An 18,917-nucleotide genomic window follows, 5' to 3' on the forward strand; every position below is an offset into this window, starting at 1 on the left:
TATCAGCAACACATGCTAACTGTGAAAGCCATCAGCAATTACAGTGTTTTAATGTGCGGCACATCGCATGCTGAGGATTGTGGGGTAAGATGAATGATGGCTGTGGCAGATTTCTGTGGGGGAGCAGCTAGTGTAGGATGCATGGCATTACAGCTGGCATTTTGAAAAGGTTCATTAAAACTGTGTTCTTTGTTCACGCTTTGTTTCAAATATCCTTTATTGAACATCTCAGTTAAAGTTGACCCCATAAACACTGGATCATCCTATCATGTACAAAATATCATACACATATTTTGGCGAGTCTTAACAATGTTGAAGTTGTGAGCGGTAATCAGTGGATGACAGAGGAGCCCCTGGACCAAAATTATACCTCAGTGAACAACGTTGCACCCAAATGGTAAGAAGAAAAAAAACAACAAAAAAAACAGCAAAGGTTTCCTTTTTTGTGTAAAGGTCATTCACTGTGTTTTGTAATTTGCTGACACTAGTCTGGGGACTGAAAATGGAGATTTCTGTGTTGCCACCCCGAGAGTAATAATATCCCAACTCAACTTGGGAAATCTACTGTGCCCCAATGTCCCCGTCACCCGTACGAACCCATTATGGGCTGTGTAGAAATCTGCAGGTCTCATTTCATATATGACCCTCACCCCCCTCCTTCCTCCTCCTCTTTCTGTCTACACATAAAAAAATCCCTGTGTCTCCTGAATAGCTTATAATAACGAGCTTTAAGAAGCCTTCCCTTAGTGCCCCCATAGGAGATAGCCCTGCAAGGCTCTATAATATCATGCTTTTTTTTCTAATTAAAGGTCAGTTTGGTCCATTCTCATTGTTGCCTTGGCTAAAAAATCTCCTGAAACATGATGGCTTTGCCAAATGTGATTTAATTTTCCATTTATGCCATCTGTTTTCTTGGCTTAACCACAGCATTGCACACGTTGAAAATGTAGAAACTGTCAGATTCAGTTTTTAATCCTTGACATTTGTAGAGAAAACATGGACTGTATAGGTAGTATAAAACTTTCCAAGAACAAAATGTCTTTATTTGACCTATATGGTGCATTTTTGAGAGTGGAAGCCAATATTGTGCACCTAGAGACGGTCAGTCTGGCAGAAGTAATTTATTTAGTAGTATTTTACACACACTCTTCTCTTACCAGCTTCCACTTTATTGCTCAACTTATCATCATACACACACCCATACACTCATAAGCATCTGCGCATGCACACCACACACATCAGCATGCATACACACATATACTTTCCTCCGTCTGGTGGAGAGTCTGGACTGCTCCGACTGACTGCGCCTCACTGCCCTTGTGCAGTGGTGTGCCAGTTGTGCCTTCCCCCATCGCTGTGAATGCCACCATCTGGTGTGCCACGTGGACATCATAATCTCCCCTTAATTACATTAGCAGTGCAATCAGTTACTGCATTACAAGGCCGGGCGAAGAGCTTTTAAATCTTGGAGGAAATCATAAATAATTGCACTAAGTACCCAGCGCCAGATGTGCGTGCCAACTTGGCCGGCATGAGATAAATAGTAACCTCAACAACGGTGTTCAATATCGACTCTGCAAACATTTTTTGGGCGGTATGATCCCCTTGTCTGTTGCTTCCATTCCCGTCCTTGTCCTTTCCCTTTGGACCCTCTGACTTTGTGTGTTAAAGCACGCAGAGAGGTTGGAGTCCATTGACTCTATAGTCAACTACCTGTTGCTGGACTATTTCCCCACTCCAGTGTGACTGATGGAAACAGTTTGTAACAAGGTGTTTCACAGCGTCACCATTCAGTCCATTGCTACAGCCTTCAATCATTGCTCAGTCGTGCAATTAGATGTCTCTTCTCAGGTATCCTGTGCTGCAAATTGAAATCCGTTATGGATTCTGAATAGTTGGGTTAGGTGTGTGAGTGCAGGGTAAACAGGATTTATACCATCATGTCTTTCTCCGTGGAGGGGATGTTGCGTTTTCACTCATCCTCCTGTCATGTTCTCCCTTCCCACGGTGGCTCCAGCTGACGCACATCTCACTCAGTTCCTTACTAGATGACTAGATGGCTACACCAAGGGTCACCTGAGATATAAACTAACTCCAATTATAAATCAAGTAGGAGGCATTAAGAGACATCTTTCATATAAAACAGCTTGACTCGTTAAAGCAGGAGAAGCACAGGTGTAACTAATGACACTAATGAGTGGGCCGGCATAGACAATAGCACAGTGCTGGAACTGGCATAACTACATTGTATGCAGACGTTGTTAATGTTAATGAATACACCTGTGCTACTCCTGTTATGACATGTTAAGAAAGATCTGCAGTGAGAAAGTCTATTGTAATTTACACCGCAAAAAAAACACAGATTTGCCACTGCAATGCACAAATGTTTTTAGATCTCTGCAAAGAGCCTTCAACAACTTCCTGTGCTCAGAACAGTGTGGAAACATCACCTGTTCAACTGTCCTTTACAAACTGCACTCGCCACGCCCCCTCTTCAGGATATACATTGATATACCTGCAATTAAGGGTTCGCATATTTGCCATGAAGGTGCTCATGGAGAGCAGATGTTAGCTCTTAATGAAACTATTCTGATAATAAAAGTAAAAATGTTTACCCAGAATGTGAAAGTGAATAGATTTAATCTTGTGAATGAATTAACAGGCTTGTACAAAGCACTCTTTATCTTCAGTGTGCTATCTGTGGAGTATGTTAACCATGATAATGGGATACTGCAATGATCCTGACGAGATGTCTCGTAGACATGGTTAATTGTTAGCTTCTACCTTTTGTCTTTTTTTCAAAGAACACAATTTATTTAAATGGAAGCATTTGCTGACATGATTTAACTCAGAAGGTTTCATGCTCATTCAAGTTTGGGAAGTGCTCCAAAGAATACAAATGTGCCTTTTACTTCTGGAGCTCTCGATGCCAGAAATACCAAATACCAACATTCAGTTGGGAAAATGCAGGTAAAAATAATGTCTTTACATTCCTTTAAAATGTGTCTAACATCGTCATGAGTTACATATCACAGATGCTTCTCATAATCCATTATAAGATTATCAAAGGACAATAATCCTAAATCAATACTGAAATGTATCTTTTGTATTCATCAGCATGCTGATAGTTGTCTCTGTGTTCAATTGGCCAATGTAGTTTTTCTTTTAATTGAAGTAAATGATGGAAATGTTCTCATCCTCAAACTGTGTTCACGATGCGGTTAAATATTGAAAACATAAAGCCGTTAATATAAAAAGTGCTCTATAAACCTGTGGTCCACATTTGTGTTTTCTGGAAAGCCGGGTTAAAAGAACACCTAAAGTGTACGGCACCCAGATACACGTCTCTCACTGTGTAAATAAGATACACATTCAAAACAAGCCACCTTGACAATCTATCTCCAGGGTGGAGATATTGATATTAACATGTACAATGCCCATTTCAATTTGATCACAATCTGGCCTTCAAAGTGTTATTTAAATGAACGGGTGTCTTTTCAACTAAACAATGTGAGGGGGAAAAAAACACAGCAGAGTGAAGAAAGAGAATTACAGATATTGACTAAATACGTCTTATCATTTATCATAATTTCTCCATCCACTTTGTCACGGCTTCAGCATTTAAGGAAGATAGATGATACAAGATGTTGTCCTCTCTTTCATACTTTCCGTGCTCTGGGAAGTGTGTCCAATATGGACTTACTTTACCTCTTTGCAATTCAGTTGGCATGCGTTTGTCACTATCGCCACACGCCGTGTATTTCTTGCATGTTTTTCAACTAGGTGTGTTGTGGGACATCTGGCATTTGGACCTTTAACCTATATGATAAAGGATGCATTTCACCAGCAGCAATATATCTTACTAATAACAAATATTTAGAGGGCAGCGTGTCAAATTACTACACAGCCGTTTTAGTTGACTAAGCGCTTGATATATGTTATTCAGGGAGTTTTGAACAATGTCAGTGTAGTGTCATTAAGGTGCAAGGTGTGGCATTAGCTATTCCACGTCCTGGAGGGCTTTATGCTGAGGTGGTCGACAAGGCAAGGGCGACCATTAATATCTCAGAGAGGATATTCCCATGGCGAGGTGGCTGGTTGGAGAAGGTCCTGCTCTGGAGCAGACACCTACAACACCAAAGTTCAAAGAAAGTGCTGAGCGTGAGCTCGACTAGTAGCTGCCATCTGTTCCCCTGCTAACTAATGCAAAATATCCACCATGGACAAATCTCCAGGAGGGATGTGATCTACTGTCCAATTTTCTTCCAAGAAGGAGCTTCTTCGAGCCAAAATGAATCATATCGCACATTCTGTATCAGACGTCAAAAAACCAGGGACCACAAAGAGTTATTAGTTTAATAAGATGTAGTGATAGGCTTTAGCGATCACACAAGTGTACCTTTTTGTTCTTGATACAGCGATTTCCACATCTATTATACACGCAGGACTTTGTCACTCAAATCTCTTATGTATTTGAATGTGTTGTTTGCCCTGGTGTGGTGATTTAGAGGGAACATTTTATCAGAGCTAGCCAAGCAAGCCCGGTCCACCAGGGAGCCAGGCATTTTATAAGGGTATAAATAATCAATGACACTGCATCTGTAATGGCCTGTAATGCAGTTTGTTAACCCCCCCACTGCAGCTGCCCCCCACCAACCCAGAGTGGTGCGTTTGTTGCTCACACAATAGGAACGGATTGCCACTGCTAATTGACGAGGCAGGGGAATCTCTCTCTCGCTGTCTGTCTGTCTCTTCGCGTTACTCTTACTGCCCACGACTCCTCTTGTGTCAGGAAGAGAGATACCTTCTTGTTTTGTTGAACATCTCACGCTGTGAGCCACGTGTGAGAGCCATACACACATGTGTACACGGAGCGGACGATTGGAAAAGGTAATTAAGTCCATATTAACTTATGCATGCACTACAGTCCGATTTAGTTCATCTGATTTCTATTGCGTCATTTCAGCTGTCGCTTATTATGAGCATTAATCTTAGATTAACTTTTATTGATCAATTATATACAACAAACCCACACAGGGCTTAAAACATCTGCAAAAAAGTGTAATGCTGTGACCTGAAAGGCCGTAAAACTAGTACATATGTAACCCTCCATAATTGATTGCATCTAGTGAATGTTTCTAAAAAGACAAAGAGGAGCACTGTAGTATTTTCCATTGCTGATATTCAAAGTCATACATACTTTGCCATCACTGTTACATCCATGTCTCATATTTCACATTTCCAGAGATGAAAAAAAACTAACTAAAATACCAAGTAAACTCCTCCCTCCTCCCCCCATAACACACGCATACACCCACTGCCGAACGTGATACATATTTTGAGTTTCATCCTTCCCCCCCCCCGATCTCACCCATGAGCCTCTGATTTCCATTATTATTAATATCTGCCTGTTTAATTTTCAGCTCAGTCATAATGTGTCGGCCTAAACTACAAGAGACAATCCCTTATTGATTACTTTCCCAGCAGCCCCGGCGCATGCCCCAGCTGATCACGCCTCTCATGCACAGACATCTCATGCATTTCAGATAATAAGCTGCTGCTCTGGAGTTGAAACAAATTGGATGTGCAGTCAGTCACTGTCCAAGTGAATCATGTTGCAGTCTGTCAGTGGACTGGGCTTGGATTATCATCTTACCCAAGCAAGGCAAAAAAAGGGAGAAAAAATGCCACGAGCACCTGCCACGATGACAGGGTGCTATATTTGAGCATGACTCCTGCATTGTTTCAGAGTTGTATAATGGGACTGTTGATCACTTTGCATGCTGTTGTATTTCATGTACATTCATAATCACAAAGTTATGCACTAACACGAAGGAACATTAACACTTTGTCTTAAAATGTTAACCAAGCTCCGACAAAGGAAGACAAGATATGACACAGATAGAAGAAACATATTCTGCGTCTTTGACATCTATGTGTAAAGTAGTATTGAAAAAAAGTACATTTCCCTTCCTCCTATTTTTGAGTGTTTGAAATAAAGTACAATTGTTCTTTTTCTTTATTTTGACAAAGCTTGACTTGATATATGCTTAGGGGGTATTGTGCCAGCAAAGTAACGGCTTTCAGCTGTTGGCATTTAGAAAAGTTCCCATGAGAAAGATATGAACGAAACAAGTCATTACTCTAAATCGATGAGGGGTAAAGGCCTTATTAGAAGCAAACTTTTGTTTACATGACAATTTAATACAATACTAGAAAGTCCTGACACAAACAGAAGGATCAGCTATGAAATCTCTCTTGTTTATGCACCATATTCTCAGACCTGTCAACAGCTCTCTATAGCATGACAGCGCTTGTGCACTTACAGTAGTATCTGAACACCATGCTCCACGCACATGTTACATGGACAAGGCGTACACTGTGCCAGAAAACATTTCCAACAGCAAACAATGCCGCCATTGTTCTTACTTTGCTTTTGGATTCTGCAACGGGAAGAAAATAAAGCATCCTGTCACCCTGGACCTGGCTCCATTTCAAATTCAGTGCACTTTCGCATTAAAAAAAATCAAAAAGGGAAGTTCTTTTGAGTTTCACAGGAAGACATGATTAATAATACATCAGGATTATATAGCACAGACTGTGCTGCACTGACTTTAATAAGTCCATGGAGGGAAAACAAACCCAGACTATGAAAACAACCACACTTGCTGAAAAACATCGGCATTTAAACACCAATAAATCTGCATTTTCCCCCCTCAATTAAGTGTTAGTGGCTCATGATTGAAATATGCCTAAATGTATTGTAAATGATACCGAACATATATGGTAGATTTTTCACAACCTTTATGAAATAATGGTTTTATTTGTGAAGTACACCTGAGCTGCTGTGGTTTTCTGTGAAAACCCTGAGAAGTAGAATAATTGGCACCCTAGTGTAGGGCTCCCTCTGTTTGGTGCCAGCTGTTTAAAATATGGATGATATTGTTTTCATTGCTGGGTTTTTATTGAGTTCCACTTGGTCCGTGCAGTATAATCCTCTGACTCTGACCTTTTCTGCCATGTGGGAAAAGTAAATAAACAAGGCACTGATGTATTTCCTCGGTTACCAGAGGAGCTGAGCGGCAGCTTTTCAGTTGATCGTATTCAGGTGTCTGGAATCACAAATGTGTCTGTGGCCGCCGAAGCAAGAGTGGCGTGATGCCTTTTTTCTGTGTAACAGGAAGAGAATAATGGATGATGGGGAAGAAGAGAACATTTATTGACAACTGTGATTGGTGTCGAGCATTTGCTCTCTACCGGCATAATCCCCCTGTTAGCAAAACTAGAGGCTGTTGACCATGAAATGTTTTTAGTCCCAGCATTCTTTAAAAATGTAGCACCTCGTGGAGGTCACAATAAAATACAGAAAAAAACAGAACTGAAGAGAAGTTAAAGTGTATTTTACATGTTTGATACAGTGATGTGAATTATAAACACACACATCTCAAGTCCATAAAATGGACAAAACAAGTCGAGTTCTGGCACTAGTTGTCTGTAACAGTAGATTTTGCTCCATCCTCAGAAACGTCATGTCCTGCTCAGCGGCTGTACAGTATGTGGATATCACACTAATCCCAGGCTCATCGCATTATTCCACTCATGACCATCCATTGTTAACTCTTGCATAAATACATAGATAAGAAAATGATTACATTTAAGTCAAGTCTTTCTCGTTCTACACTGTCTCCTTAAATCATGCATAAATGTGATAATTACCCACACTAGGCCAAAAGGGCCCATCACTGCCACTTTAAATCCAATAAACGCCACAACCTGATCACTATAATTGACCATCTATCAGGGTCATTGAGGAGTCCAATGTTGTTAACCGCCGCTTATAATCCCTCTTGATCATTGCTAATTACAGAAAGTGGGAGAAACCAATATTCCAGATACCCAGAGAGCAGCTGCCAACTATTTCCGGGAGGCAGGACGAGATGTTTTAATATCAGTTAGTTTGAAAAATGACTTGATTTCAGATACATTACAACTTTAAAAGGCCCCGAACACTTATTTTCTCAATCATTTTCGTAATGCTCTTTTTGTGGTCCTAAATAAACTTTAAATTGTCAGCCAAAGTTGGAATAGTTTTTATTTAATAAGAGAGATTTCTTTTCTTTTTTTTTAGGTTTGAAGTGGGCGGGGCTCAGTTAGAAAAAGGTAATGTCACTTCCATCCTGAGATGAACTGACTTTTTGACTCTTAAAACTATTAATTAATGATAACATTATCTTTGATTGTTACTTATTTAGTCAGAATTATTAAATATCATAGACAAATACTTCAAGTCAAGGGGCTTTAAAGAATATTATATTGTTCGCTGCACCAGTGTGCAAATATATTTGATTGAATTTGCTTTAGTAGAGTTTTCTGTGGTAAATGAAAAATAATTTAAGCTACAACTGTATTATATTGTAACACATTTAACTTGGTGTTATACTTAAAGGCGTGTTAAATAAGAAAGACTTTTGATTTACTCAGGGGAGAATGGCCGTCTGCTCGTGAATTTCATTTAGCTCTGGAACACTGTGTGACTAGAGGTGCACTTAGCAGTACATTTTTACACAGATACACGGAGACTACCTCTAATGACATTTTAAATAAGCCTAGATATGCACATACAATAAAAGCATATTGCTAACAGTTCACATTTCAAAATGACATTGCCTCTGCCAGCTTTTGCACTCCATTTCTTTTAGTCTGGTATTCTCACTGTGCATTCACTGGGGCAACAAGTCATTGAGAAAATGCACAATTTATTGAATTTTTATGGAAAGACGCCTACCCCCTTTCACCACCACACAATTACGTAAAAGCCATGTAGTCCTTGAGTAACCCTTTTTATAGTGAATCATTTATGACTCTGGTTACAGAGGGGATGCCTCTCCTGCCACAAACACCCTAAAACATGTGTGGATGGCATGAGGATGAAATCCACAATGCACTGAAGGGCATAGCTTTCATCAAGACATTCTGTCTTTTCTTCATAAGCACATCATAAAATATTTCATTCCTCTTTTACTGTCGTTTCATCACAAAGTTGTACATTTTATTTCCTCAAATAGGAATGACACAAGCAAGGCTCATTTGGGTATTTCATAACGCTTCCCCTTGATAGAAAACATGCCGATCAGACGTGTCGTTTCAGTGAGGGAGCGCATTAGAGGATGGACCAACTAATAGAAGCCAGAAAACGATGCGACAGACAGAGAAATAAGAGAAAAATGAGACAAAAAGATTGAGTGAGTGGTGGAGAGTCTGCTCTCTCCTGAGATGAGTATGATGATTGCACCCACATTCCACTGCAGAGGTAAAACCCTCGGAGGCTTTGGGAATGTGAAAACCTACTTCTTCTCTCTTTATAGTACAACACTTAGGCAGCGTACCACTTTTTTTTCCACCCTGAACATTGCTCACATCGCTGTTCCCTGAAGCTTGAAAGCACAACATTTCTCAGCCAGCAACTCCCACTGGGACTAAAGCCCAGAGATGGAAATGCAAAGGATATGTTTTATTGGACAGTTGCAGACAAATAAATCTAAATATGTATTTTGGTCATGTTTGTGTGCCGACTGCATCCTGAGGGAGTTGAAATGATTATATGACATAAATAACAGCGCTGTAGCGTGATATTAGGTCACATGTTTACATACATGGACCTAAGGTCAGGGAAGAAAATAATTCAAACACTATTTCTCTTCTTTTGAAGTGAACATTGTTTTGATAGCATACTGTACATTTATGGTGCTAGGAGCCACGCTTTTCTAGTGTGCACAGACTATTAATGAGAGATGGAACCATGCAGTCAGGTAAAATATACATACTTAAGTGGATAAAAGTCATAGCTGTGTTGAAGCCTGCCAGCGAGACACAAATCAACCTGTCCAGCATGGTGTGTGTGTGTGTGTGTATGTGTGTGTGTGTGTATGGGGAGAGGGGGGGTCACCCTGAATGAAATGGTTTAGGCTCACTGATCTGCGCGAAGGAAAGTCAATGGGAGGTGTCAATGAGGGGGCAGGCGGGGACTCCTGCAATCACATGTCCTGTGACTGACACGGCCTAACCTGGGGGGCTGTGTGAGATGTCGACAAAGTGCAGCCCCCTGATATGGCCTCGAAGGAGCAGTGAGTTATGGCCGAAGACTGTAGGTTATGTGACCCGCGCTGCATCTCTTTGACTCTGTGGTTTTACAGAGCACTCATATGCTTTCATTTAAATGGTGTGGTTTCTTTGCATGCTGTTTTTCCTCAATATTGTGAAATTGTAGAAACACATTAAGTATAATAAATCCTTAATTGGGAGTTACAGGGTAAGAATACATGCCAATGTTTTTCCAGTCCTGCTTTTAGATCACTAGTGTCTCAGCAGGCTAGTGTCGATGCTTATTAGTATTGGAATATCCATTCTGATTGATGATCTACTTCTTCCCACTTTTTGTTGAAGTTGATGGAAAATGTCATCTTTGTTCTTCTTTTTTTCTTAGAAATGCTCAACAATGATCTTATTTTGTAATTTTGCTTAACGTGATAGTTATATTTTTAAAACATGCTGCTACAGCATTGTTAAATACCCTATATCCATTATAAGGAACATATTCAGGCTATTATTTTACATACATTCTGTATATACACGTATACTCTAGCTAGCTGCTAAACAATATTGTCACAGGTTTATATACCTAATTTTCAAATAAAATATAAATATTTGTCTACTATTTCCCTTTTCCTGCTTCCCAAGACTCCGCTGCAATAACAAAGAATAAAAACCGGAGCACTCCAACTTCCCTGTGTCTTTGAAGGTAGAGCAAACTTGGGGAAATAAAAGTGGCGGCCTATGGCAAACTGCACTTCAGAGAATTCAGCCCCCTTTTTTCTTCCTGCCACATGTGACAAGTGAGCCATGCAGCTTTGCAGAATTATATAGCTGTGTGTCTAATTATTTCTTTTCAAGTCCATGCAATAAAAGACGGCATGCTTTTCTCTTGCCTGGGAGAGGACAGAAGAAGGAGTGCCCTCCAAAATATTCTCTCTCATGCCTCTGACATGCACATCTGTCTGCACGTCAGCGTGGCAACTTTCTTAGACGTCTTTGGTTTTAATGAAAGGGATCTGGGAGCTACAAATGCAATCGGTGCTGTGATGACACATTTCAATTCCATTGTGCAAATAGACTTTCTTTTAATCTTTATTATTCACTGCTTCATAGTTCAAACTACAGCGAGGACGTAAGACAATTGCCCTTCAAAACAAGTCGCACCACACCGACTCTATTGTGATAAAGGTGCGTTACACAGAAACACATGCAGAACAATGGGCAATGCTGTAACATTGTAATGTTGAAAATGTTTGCTTTTTATAATACCTTTTTGATATTTCACACAAGTTAAAATGCTGTATGTTTTTTTTGTTGTTTTTGAAGTGAACCATTTCTCCGCTATTTCTTACAATGAAAGATGGCTGTTAGGAAATGCTTCTGCTGCAGTGCGGTCACAAGGGGGTAGCATTGACACAGTTGTTTAAGCCCTTTAGCAGGCAGCCCAGCAGCGGGACAAACTGCCTTTGATGTAATTGAGGTCTTAGACCTCTTAGAAAAGCATATATTGGTTTGTATGTGGAAATGTTCAAGGAACAATGGATTTCCATAAGTGGATGTAAAATCGTATTTGGAGCATCCCGGGCATGCTAACCACTCTCTAAACAATAAGAAAAAGGACTCCTTCAGGATGGGACGGGTAATTCCAAGGCACTTACAGGCTGGAAATGTAATGGAATGCAGCATTAGGATTAAATGTGTGACTAAAAGATACAGACTTGACTAGTTTTGGGCCCTTTCATGGGTGATTCATTCAAATAAATGTGTAGATATTCCTAGCTCTGAACAGCAGTACTATGCATCCTAATAGAAGTCAGCCAGCAGCATAAAAGCACATCCTTTTGTCTTTCTTTTAGTGGAAGTAGTTTCCTTTTGGCCATTGTTTAGAATTACAAATATGATAATTTCTTCTTTCAGCCTTAAAAAAAAATCAGGAGAATTATGACCTCCAACCTCTATATATTAAGCTGTTAATTATCAATCATTCCATGGCCACACATGTATTCCCCTAACTAAAATTGTTTGTCCATCCATCTTATCATCCAAAGTAATACTTAAGAGTACGAGTCTGGCAGGGACTCATAAATAAAGGTTATCTATTTACATATTCAGTTTATCATGAATATTGCATACTCTGTACATAAAAATTCAAATGCAGTGTTTATGAAATATGATCATGCAGCAAATGTGAGAAGACACAGAGCACAGCCCATTCATACACAGAGGGGATTTAGAGCAGCCCTCTGTCATTAATAAAGAACTAAATGAACTCCTGCTCAAATACTTTTTGTTTTTCTCTCTGCTTATTTAGAAAATTAGGTATTATTATTATCAGTAAAAATATATACATATATATTAAAAAAAAGAAGCCCAGACAATTTGATTCGACGTTAAAGATTGATTAATATCCCATTAAATGAGTGACATATTCAAACTCACCTACGCAGTAGTTCAGCATAAAAACAATGATGGCTATATGCTTTATTGACTTATCCCTCATTATTCATCATGTCTACTAGAAAAAGTATAACATCAGGTATCAGGTATTGCTAAGTTCATCAAGTAAACACATTCACAATATTTGGGTATCATAATTTCATTTTTTATCTTGGGGATGTTTGGAAAAGTGAGTGCACATGTATGGACTGATCAATGCTGATGCACCATCATATAATATGCATGTGTGTAAAGTAAAAATGGATAATAGAAGTCAAACTTAAATTCGTAACTGCTAAAGCAATACATATACGCATTCACGTCAGCACGGACTCACACCCTGGAGATGCAAGAAGAGCTGCTTGGTTTGTACTTAAAACAGCTGAGGGGAATAATGGCATGCAGAAGCAAACACTGTGCAGCAAGTGTCTCATCTCCTCTCATGAACTAGTTAACCTGAAAGAATACGATCTACAAATGTGTTTCAGCAAAAGCAAATTACCTGGGTTTTGTGGAGGGGAACTAATCTCTCCAAGCATGACACTGGACAGGAAAGGCCTCTTACTGTTATTATGATGTGTCGGCTTGTGTTAGATGGAGGGCCCTTGATGGCCGCATCAGGAAGGAGCATTGAAGCCCCTCTACCATGACAGCCCTCTGATGGATGTACAGGTGGTGGAGGGGCAGGGGAAGATGGAGGTTAGAGAGCTGGAGATGAGGAGAAGAAGGAGGGTGATATGAGTTGCTGTGGGGGTTATATACAATAGTAAATACCTACAAATGCTGCGCATTAGCAGTAGGTGGAGAGCGCGAGATAACATAAGCATGCACGATAAAGCTTTCAATTCGACAGGCCATCTCTGAAACAAAATAAAGGCCCTGTGTGGTGAATTTTCAAAGTCTATTACTTGTGACCTGTGATGATTTCTCCTCTATATGAAACAGACTACAGATTACAGCCCATTTAAATATAATTGAGGAAATCACAATGTGTACATCAAAGTTTGACACATTATGCAATGCCACATATATATTCTTGACATAGGAACCAAAAAAATAGCTGATATGAATTTGTGGCATAAAAGGAATTGTGGCATTATCTTACCTTTGTTTATGGAAGTCATGTGTTTAATGACTGGATTGTTTTTTCTAACAACCAAACTGTTAACGTGTGGTTCATAGCCCAAAGTTAGCTGATAGTGGATTCCTTTGAACAGCTACATTAGAGATTGCAATAGTAAAGGCTGCTTATCCCACAGCAGCAGGATGTAACCTGGTTACCACCGACTCCAAGTGTGCGTCACTTGTCTGCTTTTGTGTTTGCTGGCACATTAGTGTCTTTGTTAGAACACGCTGGTGTGGTAGAAGCGCTGTCGACGGGCACTTGTTGGTGTATCATAATGTTTTTTTCCCTAAATCTGAGAATGCTCCCACAGCTGGGGGTGTTTGCACACAGTATCCATACTGAAATATTAATAGACAGTTTTTTCTCCACGTCAGCGGGTTGTAATTAGATTTCTGCTTTTAAGAAATGCAGTTTTGGGCAGCAGATCTCCCCGTTAACATCGGTCCCTTGGTTCCTCCTCATCTTGCTCTTTTGGGTATCCCGGGAGACACCGGGTTGGGGAAAGTGTTATGGAGAGAGATGGTGCTCCTCCTTGGCCTGGTAAAGATTGGGGGTGCCGACGCACAGCGGGACAGGTGTTCTGAGCTGCACACGGGGGAGTCTCACCAGGCTGCAGAGCCTGGCCTACATCCATCTCTGTACCTGGGGAGATAAATGGAAAAATGTGACCCAAACAGTCCAACATCACAACCATGGCAGGAACGTGTTCTCACAATGGGGAGCAGGGAGGGTTCCCCATATCATTACTAAGAAATGAGGCACACTCTGCAATTAATTCTAACCCTAAATGAATGTCTACTGCTTGCAGCATGCCTCTCTGTAGCAATAGAAAAAGATTAATAGTGCAGAATGGGGAAAATAATCTTATTCGGTACCATGCTGCCCCAATATAAAATGGGCTTCAATGCTTGGCTTATTTCTTGATCAACATTTTTTGTCATCTTGCAAACCCTACTTTTTCCAGCCTTTATTGTATAAAATGGTGTGATCTTTCCACTGCCCTTTGTCTTGGAAGAAAAATTAATTCTCATTTGCATTACCACGTCTAAATGTCAGCCACCGATATTTTGTTAGACATTAGTAAAGCTGGCAGCGAGAGGCGCTGGATAATTGCACTCAGCCTAGCAGAGGGATTTACATAATTTCAGATAGCAATTAAAGAATCCTTGGGAATTTTCATCCAGGCCTCTCTCTGCAGCTCACTTCTACAGCAGTACAAAAGAAGCATTCGTTTACATTAAGCTGCATGCTCCTTGCGGTTCATTTGCATGAAATTAAAGGTTTTCATGATCTTGAACAGCGGGGTAACATTTAAAATGCTGTTTTAAAGCCCTCACCTTGGAATAATGAAACGCTTCGCTTTTTTTTAGAAGGCAGTGGGAGTTCATTGACTGCCTGTCCACGGTAAAACTTTTTTCATTTGCCATTCACTCATACAATATTGTATGAGTATAATAATAATGCTTTCAATTAATTCAAAATACTTTTTCCAAGGTCCTCGTTCTCTTTGATCTGCTTACCCTCTTTCCACCTCACCCCTCACCTCACCCTTTAAATATGGCACGATGAAAGAAGAATCAGTCAAAAACATTGCTCTTACATGAAATAACAACTGAACATACACCTAATTCTACTTCCTGTCTCTTTGCCAAGATAAACCGATGTGGGGACTTTTACCAGAGCTGCGAAGATAAACCTCTCATGTACAGTATCTTTAATTAGGTCCCTGTGGGTCCCGGTGTTATCTGCCAGGCTGATTAGAACGAACATTAACTTGCTTTAGCCCTGAATCTGATAATATGCATCGGTGTGTGCTGACAAGAATGCAAAATCCAATTTCAATTTTTTTTTTTTTTTGCAGACAACATATTCCACTGTTTTTGAGGATATGATGTTTCTTTGAGCTATTAGAAATATGACTTTCATACTAGCAGCAGGAAAATCCACATTGCTTTAAATCCTTCCTGCCTTCTTGGTGTGGCCTGGATGACACATTTGATATGGGGAAGGATCATCAGGATTAGTTAAACCGAAGACTTCTCTTGGGAGGTCTGTGGCTCAGCAGTTCAACGTGCATTATAACAACATCGTGAGTTCGCCAGCTCTCACTTCTTGTGTTTTATCAGTATACTATCCAATAAAATAGCTATAATAAACTCTAATCAAAGAAAGGAAGAAAAAAAAGTCAGTATGAATAGTAGGGCTTTGTTGAGACAATAAAGCTTTGTCACAGAGCTCAGAAATAAATACAAAGCCCCATCTGAACAATACCCTTCACACTTCTTCCTTGATTCCCCTTCCGTCCTTAAAGGCATCACGGAACATTTTCACACTAGTCGTCCCACCGCTGTGAAATAAATTGTGACAGTAACTCAATATGAAGTGAAATAGCTGAGAAAGCCTTCAGTTCACTTGCGCTGACAGTGCTGTTTAATTCCATCTTGTGCCGGGCTGACATTTCTGCTGCCACTAAATATTAAACATGTGTACCCGTTTCATTTGCATCTGGTAATGAGGTGGGAGACAGCGCCCAACTGGTCAAGCCTCTCTCGCGCGGTAGTGCGTCTTTGCTACCTGCAACGCAGTCACATGGACAAGGGTAAACCAACAGAAATATTTAGAGAGGAAAGGGGGGCCGAGGAAGAATGGAGCAGGGAAAAAAGGGGGATGGGGTGGGGCATGAAGATAGAGCACCTTTGTGAGTATGTGTGCACTCTCCAGAATTCAGAAACCAGTCTGAAATGACCCCGGCTTTCAAAGCAGTGTCTGCTTTGGCTGACATTTCTCCCTGAATCTTTTAAGATGCATCCCTTGCTGCAAAATGCATTAGCGGAGAGAGGAGAAACAGAGGCACAAGAGGAGAGGGTTAAATGTGATTGCTCCAAATGTCATCACATCTTCATAATGCAATATATATTCATGATCTGGCAGTCCAGGAGGGCAGACATCACAGTTGTGTTCTGTAATTCAAATGTTTTATCCCAATTTTGATTCGCCAAACATTACTAGGCAGACATTTCAAACCAGGATGCGCATCCATTTTTTGTAGGTATTATACAACTGGATGGAGCGGTGGCATCTGGGGCGAATGTTGTATGATGTGGGTGTTATTGAAAAGACACTGGGATGCTCACAGATTGGGCAAACTGAGTCTACCATTAGCCATATAGCGTTTGTATTATCTCAGAAACTAGTAGCTATAATCGTTATTTTATATTAGCAATGGCTCGAATGAATACTTGAATGTGACAGAAGTCACTTGTAATTATGAAACAAATGAGGATTATCACCTGAGTCAGTTCCCCTTCGACACATGGAGCATTACAGCTTATTCCTGGCCCACAACTTACTGTTGTTGTTCACTCTCACTTCATAGGAGCGTTTTTGGCAGCAGAAATGTTCTGATGGAAAACATGTTAACCTGCTGGGTAGTAAAATGACAACAACAAAAAAGTACAAGGAAATGGAGCAAAGTAGAATCACAAATAACAGAAAATGTTAAAAAAATTACCTCAACATTATACTTAAGTACAGTACTTGAGTAAATGTAGTGGCTCACTTTCAACCACTAAAAAATACTGTAGGCATATTAAATCAAATATATTTACCTTAACTTTGATGAGATTAGCATTTTATTGATATTAAATTGATGTGGCCAACTTAATAAAGGTTCACCTTTATATCTTGTATGTGATACAGATTCTGCATTGTACTCCTCAGTGTTTAGAATAGAAAAGCCGGGTCTTCTGATGTTCTTGAAATGAAAGCGCAATATGCCCTTTTCTCATACAGCCATAAGCACTTTGACAAGAAATCAACACCAGTGTGCGGAAACTTTACACATTAATTTTATTTGTATGACTTCTTAGGAATGGATTTATCTTTTGTTTTGTGGAAAGGAAATGTACTTCTGTCATTGCCCTGTTCGGCATACCGCTCTGCAACAGTTAAAAGTTTAGAGACGGCATTCCTTTCTATGAGGGCATGTATTACTTTCATAATATGTATCAAATATGTCACGGGAAATCAAACCTTGATCAAAACCAAAGCTGACTGTCGAGGAGAAACAAGGAAACATCAAAGAGCTTACAGTAGAAAGGCAGAGGTGGTTGAAGTTGGGTGTGTGGTGATAGTGTGAGTGTGTGCGTGTGTGTGTTATTGAAAAGACACTGGGTGTGTGTGTGTTCCAGCTTCTTGTTAATTCACTTCATAAGAGCTGTTAAGCACATTCAGCAGTCATCGAGAATTGTGTCCAGTCCCGGGCCTCCGGTGGGACTGCGTGTCCTGAGGTTTACTGTTGCTAGCTTGTCATGTCCACGTCAACAGCACTTATCGCCTTTTGTCTGAGTGCTGAGACATTTCCCAGGCATTTAGCTGCCTGTTTGTCTTCTCTTGATTTCCCCTCCAAATCTGTCACATATAGTCTTCACCTGACACCTCACAGAGCGTTCCTCTCTCAAACACTGTCAAAACAGGGAGATCCAACAGGAAGAGATAGCAGCAGGGAGCCACAAATTGCCAAATGTTATACAATGATCAGATGCAAATAATGACCTGTGTAGGCAAAACCGGTCTGGCATCATTCACTTCATCAACTCGCTGACTGCTATCCAAATAAGAAAAAAATGAACAGTTTGTGTTCACAGTTCATTTGGACTCGTGAGTTATCAAGTGCTGCTTTATGCTGCTCGCACATTATACTGTATGTCAATAACAGAGTCCAGAGTTTTCACATCACCAAGACTTTCTCTGTCCTTTTATTTCTTGGTGTAAAAGCACTGGCATGAAAACAATGCACTTCACAGTGAATGTCTGGCGTAGAGTCAAACGCTTCTCGTTGGTGCATTTTTCTTTTCCTTGCCTTTCTTCTATTATTTCAATAAGCTCTTGGTTTTAATACATTATTGATCTTAAGGTTGAACTACGGGCCACTGCATTACCAGGATTCTAAAGCCCATCATGGCATGACACTCATGTACTTGTGAAAAATTATACCAATTATTAAATCAACCAACAACTACCTCAAACAGCAATCAATTGTCACATTGGAAAGCATTTTGTCCAACAATGCTATTGGCTTTGTGGTTACAAAGAAGGAGTGGGCGTTGGATGTTTAATGACTTCCAAATATTGTTCCCTCTCTCTTTTTTACAAACACTTATTACTATTCTCTCTGAGAAGGTTTTGCTCTAAAGCAAGCCTTCGATTATGTTTGATGCGCAATGTTAAGTGACCGTGTGCCAATAAGACAATAGCATTTGCC

The sequence above is a fragment of the Cyclopterus lumpus genome, chromosome 9 (assembly GCF_009769545.1).
Source record: "Cyclopterus lumpus isolate fCycLum1 chromosome 9, fCycLum1.pri, whole genome shotgun sequence".
In the NCBI taxonomy this organism is placed as follows: domain Eukaryota; kingdom Metazoa; phylum Chordata; class Actinopteri; order Perciformes; family Cyclopteridae; genus Cyclopterus; species Cyclopterus lumpus.